Genomic DNA, 16,182 nt, shown 5'->3' on the forward strand with positions numbered 1-16,182 from the left:
ACACAAGCAAATATGAATATGTAGTTTAGCTTCTTCCCCTAGAAAGTACTTTCCTCTTTCTCATGTAAAAGACAGTACATCACATGTACTACTTAGACTTTTTTTTCATTTACTAACATATCTTAGCAGTATATAGTGTTCTATTTTTTTATATAGCTGCATAGTATTTCTTTGTTTGAATGTATTAGAGTTTACTTAATTACTACGTCATACGTGGACACTTTTGCTACTTCAACAATGTTGTAAAGAATCAATTTGTTACTTGGTCATTTTTATTCATGCTGTCAACCTTTTAGTTTAGCATAGTTTATAGTTTTCTCCAGTGATTGCCTTATAAGCTGAGATCTTTCCCTGCCTTTGTCATATTGGTGTCATACAGTCTGAGCCTCCAACTTACCTCTTGATGCTGGACACTGGAAAGGTCATCTATGTACTATCCTTAGTGGAGACATTCTCAAACTTTAAGGTACAGAACATTCACTAGGGAGTGGGGCTAAATAAACATTCAGATTCCCAGGTCTCAGTCTCCAGATCCTCTGAGAATTAGTTTCAGAGTGGAGCTTGAAATCTGTATTTTTAAATAAGCACCTCAGATCATTAGGAAGTAGATGACCTGCTACACACCCAGAAGCAGGTTTTCCAATACTGGTTACCTGGAAGTATAGGGTGGCAAACATACCAACAGCTCACAGGAGGATGATACATTCTCAGGAAAACACAACCCACAACTTAAGGCAAATGTTACATTTGTTCATTCAATTCATCTTCTCTTGATATTGCCCACCTCCCTACCCCACTGCGTATTATGGGGTAAAAGACGTTATGGTGATGGGATAAAGGTGCAGAATTAGAAGGTAGTGGAGAAACATTGCTTAATTTGGACAGAAGCCCAGCCTATGTACAAGTAGGATCTGAAATGCCAAGAGGCAGCTTGAGTTCAATGGAGTTTTCTAAGATTCAAGCCAGACTGAGTTCTCTCCTTGCTGTGTTCCAGGAAAACAACACTCCAGGAAAACAACACGGCTGGCAGAGCAGCATAGATGCCAGTAGTGGTAACAGAGCCTGAGAACAGGCACTAAGAAGAATTCCCAATACCAGGTGCACAGAGAGAAATGAGATTCTGGAAAGTGGGCAGGCTCTAAGATGTTATTCAACCAAGGGCTTTAAGATAGAGTCAGACAGGCTTCCTCTGACTACAGCCACATCACCTGGACCTTTGTTTTATTAATCCATATCTACTATAAAATAATTACTGATGAGGTTCCTTTCTTATGCACTCTTACAGAGCAATGCTCCTTTCCTCCAGAAATCTTACCTCACACCTTTTTAGTGTGGTTAATTGATTTGCATTTGTTTCTACATAGAAGGCCAAAAGCTCCACAAAAGCAGTCTGACTGAATTTTGCCTCTACTGCTTACCAGATTAACTCACCGGAGTTCCAATGATAGGGTACAAAGCAAAGATTGTATCTAGATGTGAATGTGTCACACTACGCCTAGGTAAAAAGAGACCAGATTTGAACGATACAGAATCAGAAACAAGTTTGTTGAAAGCTTTTCTAATTGTTACACATGTAAGACCGTGAGCAGAGGATTTATTCATTTCTCATAGAATCCTACTTACAACAAACTTGAAAATGCAGTCTTTAGAATTGTAAATGCCACACACATTTATTATATTTCTTTTTTTAATTGGAAAACAAAGGAATGGAATTTATCGTTATACCTATGCTCATAGGGCACAAATTTACATCCGTACTATAAAGTTTGATCAACAAAAATACTATATTTTTTCATTCTCTTTGCAGAAAATATTTAAGAAGGAATAAAAGAATATTCGATCAAAAATTTGTTAGAAAATATATCAATGTGCCAGACAGCTAACAAAAAATGTTGTTTTGTGATATATGTGTGTTATTTGTCAGCTTTAAAAAATCTGTAGTTTATTGTGATTTCTTTTTCTATAATCACAATTTTATACTATTTTTCTGAGTGAGCATCCCCCCCAAATTAGGATCTGCCTGTGAGCACTCCCATGATTTTTCTGTAGGCATTTAGGTAACAAACAATTGTATAATTACTTTAAATTGAAATCATAGTCTCAATTTAGAAAGTTTAATGAGATTCTAAAATGTTAAAAAAAAAATCCCAGAATTGATTTAGAGTTAATTCTTTCCTTCTTACTTAGGGTGCATCTCAGGTTGGAAAACTGCAGTCAGGAAGGGGAAGGTTGGTGGATTTCTTCTATATTTTCCTATCCTATCTTCTCTTCCCTCTCCATCCACTTCCTTCCTGGCCAGCAGTTTCTGACCCCTCAGAGGTAAGAAGGGAGTGGTAGAGAAAGGTCTTAGTGGAACCACATCATCTAGTTTCTTGTTCTTTGAGCCTGGCTGATACTGTCTCAATAGGGATATTTTGATAGGCTCTCAGGCTCTCCACTGGGTTCCTCTCTCCTCAGATCCCTTGATCCAGAAAGATGCAAAACATGTCTCTTTTGAGTGGTTGCTATTGATTCCTTCTTACCAAAGGTGTTCACCTCCAGATTATTTGTGCTGGGCCCTTCTACCTCAAGGATCAGAAATAACCCATCTCTCTCTCTCTCTCTCAATTGGTCCACGTTTGATTCTTAAGAAATCTTGCATCCCTTGCTCCAAAATGTCCTGACTCCAGTGCCAAAACATTGGGCAACCTTCTTTGTCTTACAGGTTTCCCAGGTAAGGGGTCAGATTACTCCTAATTGCGTAGTGGTTTCCTCAAAATCTCCTCTCACTAGACTAGAGGTGATGTATAGTAGATCACCTTCTGTCTCTCCCTTTTTACTGTCTTAACCTGGCTAAGGGGTCAAAAACTAATCTATCAGTTCCTCAGGATCATTTCCATTGATCAATATGCAATTGGCAATTTGCCACTTCGTTTTGGAATTTCCAATCAATTATATTTTGGGACCTAATTATAAGTTCAATTTTAACATCCTGTTATAGGTTTCATTGCCTTTGCTTCATTTCATGGTATGCAGCTCCTTTGTGTTTTTGACCACTAAATTCATTAGCTGTAAAGAAAGGCATGGTCTTTTTAAAATGTTAGATATTGTATGTTCAAATTAGATCACTCTTTTGCTCTCACATTTGCTCATTTTTAAGTACTTTGGAAGGAATCAAAATGTGCCAAAAAAAATTTTTGCCCAATGGATGCACCCACATACATACAAAATTGATTAATCAATTCCTTCAACATCAGGTATATATTGAGTTTTTGTGCGAAGCACTCTACTAGGCACAAAAAATCAATACAATATAAAACAGGTGAGAGGAGTTTCTCACCTTCTCAAACATCTTTTTTTTTTTTGGTCTAAACTCTTCCCAAAATCCAGAGAAGCTATAGCCAGAATGGTAGGAGGATGTTGCTAATGACACATCAATACTTTCCTTCACTACAGTATTAAACTCTCAGTAGATTAGAACTGAGAATCTCTCTCCCTCATGTTCCCAAAAGAGAGTTACCCTCTTAGAATCTTTTGTTCATCATCTCACAGGTGCTAGATTCCAATGTGGTGCCTTTCTTCCCAAGAGTGCACTATATATCCAATGTGAATTTCCATTGCTCTCTGGCACTGGAATTTTCTCCTTTATATCCCACTCGGACACTAATTTTGAAAATTAGGTCCCTGAGGCTGAATGATTTGATAGAATTCTTTACAGGTCCGACTGCTAATACAAGTTGGTGACGAATTCTCAAGTCTTAGAAAAAGAACTTTTTCTATCTTGGGGTTGGGTTTGGCAAGGATCCTTTTCAAGAGCCCTGAAAGAAGACAGAATCCTTTTCTTGAAGTGTTAACTTTCTCAATCAAGACAGGCTCTGTTGAGAGTTGGATCTCTCCCCAGTGCTCTTTGCTTTAGATGGGGGGTGGAGGGGTAAATTGCTTTCCTGGAACCCAGGAGAATAAGGAGTGACCTTACATGTCTCCTCCCAGAGACTTCTGGGAAGGAGTTGCAGCTGCCATTTTAGTTTTCATACAGACAGTATCCTGTGTCTTTTTTCTTTTTCTTTTCTTTCTTTCTTTTTTTTTTTTTTTTTATGGCTTCAAGGAGTAAAATCAAATATATCTTCTTTATGACCATGCCAGGTTCTGCATTTTGCTAAGCACATAAAGGTTTTTTTAGGTCTTAAAACAAGTGTCAGGGGTTTTAATTCTATAAAAAAGAAAGAACTGGATGTTCCAAAGGCAGACCACATGGTCGCCACTTAAAAGTACAAGTTTATAGCATATGGCTGAAACTTTCTAGTAATGCTGAAATGATTTTGTATAAGTGTACTGTTTCCAAATATTTTTCAGGATTCATTTGGGAATGATTAAGCTAATGTTACATCTTTTCAGTGTTATGAAAAAGATGACTTTCAATCGGAGAGAGATTTCAGCAGATCACTAAGGAAATAAAACCGACCTGGTCCTCTTCTCCTGGTATGTGGAGGGAATGGGCTTTTGTTATTAGGGCACCTCAGGACATTCTGGGTGTCTGCTATGTATCCAAAAGAATGAAGAGCATGCACCCTCTGGAACTCCCTGGAGAGTTTAGAACTGACTTTTAGTTAAAGCAGGGTATTGCTATCATGCCCATGACAACCTTGGAACTCTCAGAAGGCATGCCACCAATTTGCTCTGCAGTCCCAGCAAGGATATGCTTCATTGCATTATACAAATATACAAATGAAATGAAAAGGACTGGTCAGAACCATCTGGGAATAGGTCAAGAGAGGAATCTGCAAGGACTAGCTAGCCAAGAGCTGAATGGGTGTTGTGAGGACAGTGTGCCTATTGGGGTGACCCCTGCATGCATTTGGACAACTCCATGCTGACAGGGAGGTCTCCTGGATGTTTTATGTACTGGATACAGTCCCATGAATGCTGGCCTGAAATCATTGATACATGATGGAGAGAGACATAGCTTACCCAAGGTAAATCCAAGAAAGGAAAAAGCAAAGCAGATGTAGATAAAAAATAATTTATAAGTCTCTGGGTTAGTGCCCTCATTGGTTTAAGGAGGGAAGGAGGCAGGGCTGGAGAGGAAAGTCCAGGATTGCTAGAAGACATTTATAGACTAGTCTTATTGACTGTATTAATCCAATTCCAACTTAATACAGTCACATAAATCTTAAGGATATGCTACTTTATGGATTCATCTAAAGTGTGTGTATGTGTGTCTAAGTAAAGAGATTTATGTATTTATTTATTTACTTTTTTTTTTTTAAGTAATCTCTACACCCAGTGTGAGGCTCGAACTCACAACCCTGAGATCAAGAGTCACATGCTCCACTGACTGAACCAGCCAGGCACCCCTAAAGAGTTTTATTAAAAGAAATTGGCTCACATGATTACAGAGACAGACAAATCCCAAGATCTGCAGGGTAAGTCGGCAACCAGGAGACCCAAGAAGAGCCAATGCTTCCATTTGTGTCTAAAGGCAGAAAGAAAGCCAATGTTTTAGTTCGAGGGTAATCAGTAAGGAAGAATTCTCTCTTACTCAGAGGATCAGTATTTTTGTTCTATTTAGGTTCTCAACTAATTGGACGAGGCCCACCCACAACTTGCTTTACTCAGTCTACCAATTTAGATATTAATATAACCCTAAAACACCCTCACAGAAACAATCAAAAGAATGTTTAACCAAATATCTGGGCACCCTGTGGTCCAGTCAAATTGACACAAAATTAAATATCACAACTCTACCCCTTATCAGTTTGGCACCCACAGGAATCTCCTTAAACTGTCCTTAATGTCCACATGAAGACAATAATAAGGTCATAATTCTACCTAACATGATACAACTATCCTGCACACAACCAAAAATGCACTAATCCCTTCCCCAGAAGAGAAAGTAGAATACTTGAGTGGTATTTACTCTTCTTCTTGGTATCCTATTACTTAAATACTATGATGTAAAGTTAACAATACTTGAATACCACCATATAAAATCAATATATCTTATGTTACATGATAAAGGGATTAGACAGAAAGAAAATAAATATATTTAAATATAAACATACAAATATACATGCATATAAACATATTCATAACAAAATAAAGAAAAAATATTCATGACAATCACAATCCTCATTTCTGTAACTGGTTACATGGTTGTAATTGGTATTTATAACTACCTTCATCCACTGTCCATTCTGTATTTTCTTTGCCTTCAGCAAGTATCTCAGCTGGAAGTGGTTCCTTATCTGGTGAGGTGACCCAAACTTTTATTCATGAAGAGTTTGGGCCATCAGTAGTCTTACTTGGACTGGGTTGTTGTAGTTTTCCGTTGACCTTAATCACAGGGCATAGTAATAGTAAGAGATGCCCTGTATTCCAAATATACTCTGCCTTACCTTTATAGTGGAATAATAATCCAATTTCCCCTTGGTAATTGGGATCTATCACCAAATCAGCACAGTAACTCCATTCTTAGACTGTTGATTCAGAAGCATGAGGAGTCCAAGGTGGCAAGCCAGCAGTCTTAATTTCCAGTTCAACGCAATCATTGTTGTGCCTCCTGAGGGAAGAATTCCTCCCTTCGGAGCTGAGACTTCCAGGCCAGCAGAGCATAAGGTCACAGAAATAGGAAGCAAAAATTTGCTAGTGGGTCACTAGAGGTAATAGCACCACTCCTATTTCTACTCCTTAATTGCTAGACCTGTGAATCCTCGCTATATCAGAGAAATTGCACCATATTTAGATGCTGATTCAGAGCATATATGGCCCTCTAAAGAACTTTGCCTCAGCTCTGCAAGGCATTCCCACCTAGCTTGCACTGTGACTGAGTCTTCAAAGGCCATTCCACCATTCTCTCAAGACAGTTGCTTCATGATGGTGGGGAACATGGTAAGACCACTAAATTCTATGAGCATGGGTCCATTGTCACACTTCTCTTGCTGTGAAGTGAGTTCCTTGACCAGAAGTGCTGCTGTGTGTTGGGGCGCCTGGGTGGCTTGGTCGTTAAGCATCTGCCTTTGGCTCAGGTCATGATCCCGGAGTTCTGGGATCGAGCCCCACAGCGAGGTCCTAGCCTAGCAGGAAGCCTGCTTCTCCCTCTCCCACCCTCCTTGCTTGTGTTCCCTCTCTCACTGCCTCTCTCTCTGTCAAATAAATAAATAAAATCTTTAAAAAAAAAAAAGAAGTGCTGCTGTGTGGAATATCATAATGGTGGATGAGGCATTCTGTAAGTCCACAGATAGTAGTTTTAGCAAAAGCACTGCATGCAGGGAAGGCAAATTTATATCCAGAGTGTCTGAACAGTGTGAACAAAATGTTTCCCCTTTCATGATGGAAGGGACCAGACAGCTGGGTGATGATCCTGGGAAACAGTTCCACATCAGGTACTCAGTGTTGGTCTCTACTGTGGATACATGGGCATTTAGCAGCAGCAGTAGCCTGGTTGAGCTTGCTGAGTTTCGGAAGTGTATGTTGTTGAGTCCATGCATAACCTCCATCCCTGCCACCACATCACTTTCATAAGCCTATTGGGCAATTACAGGGGTGGCTGGGGAAAGAGTCTCACTGGTATAAACAGATTAGATAATTCTATCCACATTGTTAAAATCCTCCTCTGCTGAGGTCACCTTTTGGTGAGCCTTACACTAGTACACAAATTTCTTCATGTTCTTACCCATTCAGAGAAGTCTATTCGCTTATCTCTTCCCCAAATTTCCTTGTCATTGGTTTTCTAATCATATTCCTTCCAAGTCCTTCACCATCCAGCCAAACCATTGGCCACAGACCATAAATCAGTGTATAATCACATGTCTAGCCACTTCTTCCAAGTAAAGTGATCAACCAGGTACACTGCTTGTAATTCTTCCCACTGTTAGGATTTCTCTTCACCACTGTCCTTCAGGGATGTCCCAGAAAGGGACTATAGTGTTGCAGCTGTCCCCTTTCTGGTGGTGCCTGCATATAATACAGAACTACCCGTAAGCGAGGCCCGAGTCTTCTCTGTCGACTGATGGTAGAGGACTCTTCTGGGGTACTAGTACAGGCTGAGAGAGAAAAGGTATAGTAGAAGTAGAGACTATGGGCATTTGGCCGCTTCGTCATATAACTCATTTGTGTCTTCATGATCCCCTTGGTCCTGATCATGTATATAAGCACTTGCATCTGATGATGAAGTGCTGCTGTGCACACCCATGGGTCAGATAACACCCAGTTCGTGATTGGCATCCCAGGTCACATGGTAATGTTTTGATCTATAGTTAAGTGTCCAGTCTCTACAAAGGTAGCAGACCAGGACCTGTTTCTGAAAAAGAAAGTAGTTATCCACAGAAATGGTAGGACTGTGCAGCAGTTCACCTACAGAGACCTGCAAAAGGCTCCAAACAGCATCCCTATCTGCCACTGACATTCAAGCACCATTGGATCAGCTGGATTAGATGGCCCAAGTGGCAGAGCAGCTTGTACAGCCACCTGGACCCATTGCAGAGCCTTTTTTTTTGTTCTGGGCCCACTCAAAATTAGCAACTTTTCAGGTCACTCAGTAAATGCGCTGGAGTAATACACTCAAATGAGGAATATGTTGCCTCTAAAATCTAAAAAGGGCCGCCTATCTTCCACCTTAGAAGATATATCTTGATATACTTCACACCACTGGGGACCTAGAAATCTCACTGCAGTAAAAGAACCCTAAATTTTAGTCGGATTTATTTGCCATCCTCTGACATGTAACATCTTACCAATCAGCATAGAGTAGCTGATACTTCTTTCCCAATAGGTCCAATCAGCACAGCATCATCAATGTAATGGATCAGTATGATATCTTATAGAAGGGAAAGGGGATCAAGATTCCTGAAAACTAAAGTATGATGTAGGGTTGAAGAGTTGACATACCTCTGAGATAAGACAGTGAAAGTGTATTGCTGGCCATGCCAGATGAAAGCAAATTGCTTCTGGTGGGTCTGTGGACAGGGATGAACAAAAAGACATTTTTCAGATCAGTAGCTGCATAGGTACCAGGGGATGTGTTAATTTCCTCAAGCAATAACAACACATTTGATATAGCAGTTATAATGGGAGTCATCACCTGGTTAGGCTTATAATAGTGCACTGTCATTCTTCAAGGTCCATCTGTCTTCTGTGCAGGCCAAATAGGCAAGGTGAATAGGGATGTGGTAGGAATCACCATTTTTGCATCTTTCAAGTCAATGGTGGCACTAATCTCTGAAGTCTCTGCAAGAATGCTGTATTGCTTTTGGTTTACTATTTTTCTAGGAAGAGGCAGTACTAGTAGCTGTCACTTGGCTTTTTCCATGATAACAGCCTCACTCCACAGGTCAAGGACCAACGTGGGGATTCTGCCATCAGCTGAGTATGTCTATCCTTATCATGCGTTCTAGAACTGGGGAAATAACCACAAGGTGGGTTCAGGGATACACTGGGCCATACTGTTAGATAAACCTGAGCTAAAGTCTTACCAACCTGATCTCCATAAACCCCTACTCTGACCATACCATAGTGATATTTTGGAGCTCCTAAAATCAGTGTCAGTTCAGAGCCAGTGTCCAGCAGTCCACAAAAGTTCTGATTATTTATTTTCCCCCAATGCATGGTTATCCTGGAAAAAAGGCTATCGGCCCCTCTGGGGAAGATTAGGAGGAAGATTAACAGCATGAATTTTTGGCAGTGTACTAGTCCTCAATGGGACCCAGCTTCCTCCTTCATTCAAGGGGTTCTGTAAACTGACTCGAGTTTTGGGATTGATTGAGGGGCTGTGAGTCTGTTTTTATGATTCAAGTTGGGCTTTTGTTCACTTAACAAAGACATTGTCCTATTCTTGGTGAAACTGAGAGGTCTCCTTTCCGTATTGTAAAACTTAGCATCTTTCTTCCTATGAGTTGTGTTTGCTTTTAGTATCCGGTGAGCCTACCGGATTTCCTAGTATCACAGGAGCTAGCATTTATTCTGTGCCTACTATTGACAGGCACTGTTCTGAGTATTTTACCTATTATTTATTCCTTACCCACCTTAGTAGGTAGTGTTGTCTATTATATTAATTTTGCAGATGAAGCAGTTGTGACATACAAAAGTGAAGAAGTTGCCCAAGGTTGTATGGGCAATAAGTAATATAACTGTCGTGTGAACCCAGGGAGTCTAGCCCCAAAGCCCATGCTTTTATCCAGCCTTTGTAAGCTGGGCAGGAAAGAGGATGGAGAGAGACTTAGGAGTTTTGTAGTTTCTAGGATCTTTTCTCTCTTTTTTTTTTTTTTTCTGGATGGTGTCAGAAAGGCCATCTATTATAAGGCAAGTGGGCTGTTTTAATTTATGGTGCAGTTGCTTATTTGTATCTGCCCCCAACATACTCCATGTCCAAAGGAGGAAGGTTGCTCTTTCTACCCAAGATTAATTCCTCTCTCCTTAACTAAATCCCATTACCTCGTTTCATAAAAAAGGAGGAAAAATCCTTTTGCCTGTATCTTTACTCTTTCCGTCTCTCCAAATTATTGTCCCTTGCACAGGTCTGTTCTACTTTTGGAAACAAAATAAAACAAAAAACATGACAGCAAAAACTTTCCTCAAGCCTATGTATTTCTCTGAGTTCAATTCTACTACCTTTTCCTTTCCCCTTTGCCAATTGAATATCCATAAATAAGGGTCTACACTTGCTGTCTTCACTTTATAACTTCCCATTTCCTCTGTAACCCATTGGAACCTGTCCTAAACCCCTACTTTACCACCAAAATGCTCTCATCACCAAATACTCCCTTAGCACCAAAATGTTCCTATCACCTACAGTTTCTTAATTCCTGATCCAATGGTCTTTATTCATGTGGCAATATTGGGGCTGTCCTCATTCTTGAAACCCTCCTTTCCCTTGGTCTATGGCACCTCTCTTTCTTCTTTCTTCCCTCTTTCTTCCCTTCTCTCTTCCTGATGCTTGAATCTTGGTGTTTCCTGGGTTTTTGTTCACAGGCTTCTTCTCTTTCCGCTTTCCATGGTAAGCCTTGGTAATGTTCCCTCATCTCCTTGCCTGCAAATCACTTCCTTCCCATTGGTTGAGCTGCCCAAATCAGTAACCTCTTCAGAGAACCTCTTAGCTCTTCCTTCTTTTTTGAATCCAACTTATATATAAACTTTACTTCTTGAAAGTATATCAAGCCCATTCTTTTACCATCCCATTGCTCTGCCTTAGTCATCTCTCTTCTCTCAGTCTCTAATCCACTACAATGATCTTCTATGTCTTCCTGCCTCTGTCTTATTTTCTCAAATCTGTCTTCTGGAGAGACCACTGTAAAATATATTTTGTCACTTTCCTGCTTTCAACACTTTAGTGACTCACCTATTACCTGCAGGATAAAATCCAAACTCTTTAACAGGACATGGAAAATCATTCATGATCTGTCTTCTGACATCTTGCCAAATCGTTTCCTACCAACATCTGCCATCCCAAACTGTTTTCAATTCCTGGAATATACTATGCTATCTTACCTCTCTCTGCTTCATACACACTAGTTCCTCTGTCTGAAATTCCATCATGCATTCATTTGACAACTCTTGAACATCCTTCAAACCTAGCTCAAACTGCCTCTCCCCCCCGCCAATGATCCTTCCATGACTCCCTCAAGCTGGTTCAGGTCTTCCTTCTTCAATGCCTCCATTTCTATCATAGTGATTCATATACCTATAACCTGTAAGGGCTCTACAAGGCTCTCACTTGTTGTTTCCACAAAATTTTTTCAAACTAGTCACTGTTCAAAGCACTGGGACACAGCAATAGAACAATCACATGAATCCTGTCCTCAGAGTGCTTATGTTCTAGTGGGCTGGGTGGATTTATTTTTTAACAACTGTTTGCTGGATGAATGGCCCAAACATTTCCACAATTTCACTTAAAGCCTTCCACCAGGAAACATTATTAGATCTCAGTAATTCATCTAAGCACTTCTGTCTCCCTCAATCACAAGAGAAAGCCCTATGGAATCCTCAAGAACATTTTTTAGTTGGAAGTCTCCTGGCCTAGTCAGGAACCTAGTTACTTAATGATATCACTTAAGGTGATAAGGAGTGGTGATCCTGGTGATGAAACTAGCCAAATAGTTGTGAATGTTGTAATAGGAACTCAAAGCCACTCTGTCTGAAAGAGACAGGCAGTTTCAAAATTTCTCCAGAAAAGGTGAGGTGAAAGCAAGGACAGGGAGGATGACCCAGGTGATAAAACTGGCCAGTTGCAAAAATTAATAAATAATTGTGTAGCATACAAGTATAAGTGATACAGAAGGGTCTGTCTGGTTGTAGTACGACCTGCTACAGGCTTATATATGGGCCTGAAAGAACATGGTAAATCAAATAGCCAAAGAAAGACTTTAAAAAATAATCTTGGAGATATCTGACTGACTCAGTTGGTAGAGCATATGACTCTTAATCTCAGGGTTGTGATTTCAAGTCTCACATTGGGTATAGAGATCACTTAAAATCTTTTTTCAAAAAAAGTTTTAAAACATAATCTTGATCAAGTTACTATCGTGTGTCTACTATGAGTTTGCCCCACTGTAGCTCTGATGCTCTGAAGACAAGGAAGAGATGTTCCTGCATTGTGTCTGCCCAACTGGAGCCAGTGGGCCTCAATTAGCAAAAACAAAGATCCCAACACAAGCTATTTAGAACCTACATTCTACCTGGAGTGTGATACCTATGCCCTCCCTTGTCATTGGAATATGAGGTAGGGATAATTGTACTCATTTTATGTATGAGGAACTTGGATTTAAACCTAGGTTGGCCTGACTCTTAACACAATGCATATGCTGAGTCATCAGTAATGTCTGGATAACTTGAAGTGTTGCGCATTTCCAGACTTGAGACCATGGGCGTCCATCTTCTCTGAGCATGAATTTGAGACTTCTTTTCCCCCCAAAGGGAACTGATTGGGCAACTGCAAATTTCTGGAGATTAATCCATGACCAGAGTCTCTAGTTTGTTTAATTCACCTAATGAGCATTCAGTTCTGTTATAAAGGATTTGAACATGAAATGGCTTTTGAAAACAATAGCAACAAGAAAAAGTTCTCCAGCCCACACTTATACTTGGCAACCTGAGCCCTGGCCTGAGGCAGGATGTGAGAAAAAAATATAATTAGCATCCTCTTAGCCATAGACTCTCAGGCCACAATTTCTTACCCTGGTATTAATCAATGCACATTTAGCCCTAGCCAATGCACACAACCCCAAGGCTCACAGTTTCTCTGTCTTCTCCACCCATCCCCTGGCTTAGACACACAATAGAGTTAAAAAGAGCTTTCAGGTAGAGCCTTGGTCCCATTAGCTCACTCCATGGCAAAGGCAGAGGAAAGTGTTTGGGATGGCAGGTTTTCCAACCCTTGGGGAATCCAAATCCAGACAGACACCCAGAAAGCAGCCAAGCATTCTTTGGTGGGGAGGGTTCCAGCAGGCAGCTTCTTAGCTTGGTAATTGCTCATGCACCACGCAGGGCTCCTCTGGCTGAGCTGGGACTCCCTAGCTATAGCTGTACTGCGATCTCCTCCAGTCTAGACGAAGCAGACAGTCCCTCCCTTGGTGTGCTCCAGGAACGCCAGTACCCACAGACAGAGCCCAGGCACAGACAGAGGTCTTTAACTATTTGTCCCTTTTTGTTCATAATGTTTCTTAATACTTAAAGTGCTTATGATTACAAAGAAAGCTGGTTATATCAAAAGAATAAAATACTTGAAGAATGAAATTTGTCATGTAGTGATATACTTGTTTAATATATGTGTTTAATAGTGAATTACATAATAAGATCTCTCTCTCCCATTTTATTTAAATCAGGATTAAGTTTCAAGATCAAGAAAATTAATCTCTTTCAACATAACTACACCCAGCATTGTTTTTGCAGTGGTAAAATTTAAAGCATTTCACTTTCCTAATGTTATGTAGTTTTGGTCTTCATATTCATTCATTCATTTATTCATTCATTCTACTCAAAAATATGTCCTGAGCAAGGCATTATGATCATTTCTGACCAGGAGTCAGAAAATGATGCCTGTTGGCTAAAGCTGGCCATGCTTATTCATTTACATTTGGTCTGTAACTGCTTTCACACTTTATCAGTAGTGTTCCATAATTGTTTTTGAGGCAACATGACTTTCAAAGTCAAACATATGTACTATATAGCCCTTTACAGGAAACATTTGCCGACTCTTGAACTAGGCATAGCCCTTACCCTCAAGGATTTTTCACAGTCCACAGAACAGTAAAAACAATCAATTCTTTGTTATAAATACACCAACAAAAACGTGTCTAATGTGTAGAAATTCTTAAGAGAGGAATAAAGGGAGAGAAACATGGAAGGTTTCCTAAAAGAGGTAACATTTGAGTTGGTTTTGAAAGAATAGAGGTTTATCATAGGGACCAGCTTTCTGGGCAGAGGGTGGAACAAGTGCAAAGGCGTGATTGCATAAACTAGCAATGTTTCTGGAATTCATAAGCACTTCACTATCACTGAAGTATAGAGTTCTAAAAGGTAGTGACAAGAGATGACTGCAGAAAAAGGTAGGGATCAGACAATAAAACAGTGTATGTACCTATTGCTAACATAATATCCACCTACCACATGCAACTGAGCATTTGAAATATGGCTACTGCAATTGAGGCACAGAACCTTTAATTTCTTATTTTAATTAATTTAGATTTAAATAGCCACATCTGTCTGTGGCTACCATATTGAACATCTCTAAATGATGGAAACTGAATTGATTTTCACACACGGGTGTAGCGTGAAAGCAGTCACAGATCAAACGTAAAGGAATGGGCATGGCCAGTTTCAGGCAGCAAGCCTCATTTTCTGAACGCTGGTAAGAAATAATATTAATGCCTTGCTCAGTACATATTTTTTCGGTAGAATGAATGAATAAATGGATGCATGAGTACAGAAGAACGAAATTATACATCATTAGGAGGGTGAAATACTTAAAAATGTGGGTTGCCTGAGTGGCTCCCACAGTCCGTTAAGTGATCTACTCCTGGTTTGGGCTCAGGTCATGATCTCAATGTCACGAGATGGAGCCCCGTGCTCAGCTCAGAGCTTAAAATTTTCTCTCTTCCTCCCCACCCTTGCACTCTCTCAAAAAAAAAAAAAAAAAAAAGGAAATACTTAAAAATGTTACCACTACGAAAAATAATGATGGGTATAATTATGTTTAATGAGATTATTTTTCATGATTTTGAAATTTAGTCCTGGTTTAAAAAGGGGGGGAAGATCTTGTTATTAATTCACTATTAAAATCTACTATTTAGGGGCGCCTGGGTGGCGCAGGCGTTAAAGCATCTGCCTTCTGCTCAGGGCGTGATCCTGGTGCTCTGGGATCGAGCCCCACATCAGGCTCCTCTGCTAGGAGTCTGCTTCTTCCTCTCCCACTCCCCCTGCTTGTGTTCCCTCTCTCGCTGGCTGTCTCTCTCTGTCTCATAAATAAATAAAATCTTAAAAAAATAAAATAAATAAAATAAAATCTACTATTTAAGTAGACAAATGAGCCATTAAATCTCCCCTTTAGCAAGATTATTCACGTTGTGGATGAATTGAAGGAAAGGAAGTGGTTGAAATAGAAAAGAGGGTTAGTTATGAAGTATTTTAAGAAAAAACTGACAGGTCGTGATGATCAATTAAATATAGGCAATGGAGCACGAAAGAGTTGCTGCAAATGCCCCTTTGCTTCCTGAGTGGTGCCTGGACAGGGAGGTAGATGCTGAGATAGGTGAGAAGGATGGAGAGAAGTCAAGGTGGGGGGAAGTGTAGTTAAGGAGGATGATAAATTGAGCTTTACGTTGTCTGGGTAGCTAAGTCTAGTGAGAGATCTGGGTTGAAGATACAGAAGAGGCACATTAATCGGTGAAGAGAACAGTATCATGTGAGCTAAAAAAAAAAGCTAACTTCCAGGCCTAGTTCTCTTATCACCTCGCTGGATGCTTCGGGATGTCATTTCTTTCTGGCCTCCGTTTCATAATCTGTACAACGGGAGGGTGTCAGACAAGAGGAGTTGGGCAAATTTTTTCTCTAAAGGGACAGAGAGTCAATATTTCAGCCTCTGAAGGCCATACACAGTCCCTGTTGCATATTCTCCTCCTAGTATGTGCATAATCAGCTTTTTAGGCACTGCCAAATAATTTTATAAAGATGTTATGCCAATTTATAATGCCCCAAGCAATATACAAAAGACCG

The 16,182-nt window shown here is 40.1% G+C and overlaps 1 long non-coding RNA gene across 2 annotated transcripts in view; it reads right to left on the minus strand.

Annotated features, from left to right (window-relative positions):
- Positions 1 to 15,103, minus strand: part of LOC125282667 (uncharacterized) — a 54,186-nt gene extending 39,083 nt beyond the window's left edge. Inside the window, exons 1-4 of one of the 2 annotated variants that reach the window (XR_008960790.1) lie at positions 9,059 to 15,103; positions 8,866 to 8,933; positions 6,156 to 8,021; positions 5,366 to 5,452 (exon numbers count right to left, since the gene is read on the minus strand). This is a non-coding gene — a long non-coding RNA (uncharacterized LOC125282667). Of the gene's footprint in view, positions 1 to 5,365; positions 5,453 to 6,155 lie in introns of both variants that reach the window. The other variant, XR_008960789.1, reaches the window with a different exon arrangement.
- Between the last annotated feature and the right edge of the window lie 1,079 nt (positions 15,104 to 16,182).

This window comes from Ursus arctos, unplaced genomic scaffold (assembly GCF_023065955.2).
Source record: "Ursus arctos isolate Adak ecotype North America unplaced genomic scaffold, UrsArc2.0 scaffold_21, whole genome shotgun sequence".
Classification (NCBI taxonomy): domain Eukaryota; kingdom Metazoa; phylum Chordata; class Mammalia; order Carnivora; family Ursidae; genus Ursus; species Ursus arctos.